The sequence below is a fragment of the Fukomys damarensis genome, unplaced genomic scaffold, assembly GCF_012274545.1.
Source record: "Fukomys damarensis isolate Sample0158 unplaced genomic scaffold, DMR_v1.0_HiC HiC_scaffold_2, whole genome shotgun sequence".
NCBI lineage: Eukaryota > Metazoa > Chordata > Mammalia > Rodentia > Bathyergidae > Fukomys > Fukomys damarensis.
Window position 1 is genome coordinate 48,653,249 of NW_022900914.1, and position 450 is coordinate 48,653,698.

The following is a 450-nucleotide window of genomic DNA, read 5'->3' on the forward strand; positions in this document are numbered from 1 at the left end:
GGGGGCCGCAGGTGAGTCCCGCTGAGGGATCAGGAAGGCTCAGGGGCCTGTGGCTAGGGCCGAGGTGGCTAGAAGAGAGGGAGTAATTCTTAGGAGGCTGGTATACCACGCATCCCTCCCTCCCAGGCTTGGTGCTTGTCTTCCCCTGCCACACACACAAGGGGAAAGTTGATTTTCCCAGGAAACTCGTGCCCAGAATGGTGGGGCCAGGGGTGACCAATGACCAGATAGCCCAGAAGGGGTGGCCTGCTCTAGTTGGTACCTGGTATGAGGGCCTGTACATGTATCAGAGTAAGATAGTGAAAATTATTTTTTAAACAATTTTAAGGCGTTGCATACTTTTATTTTTAATGGATCTAACCTAGAAACAGCCCAAGTGCTCATCAATAATAGAATGGATAAATGGTGATATATTCATAATGGATAACTATCCCCTAATAAGAGGAACTG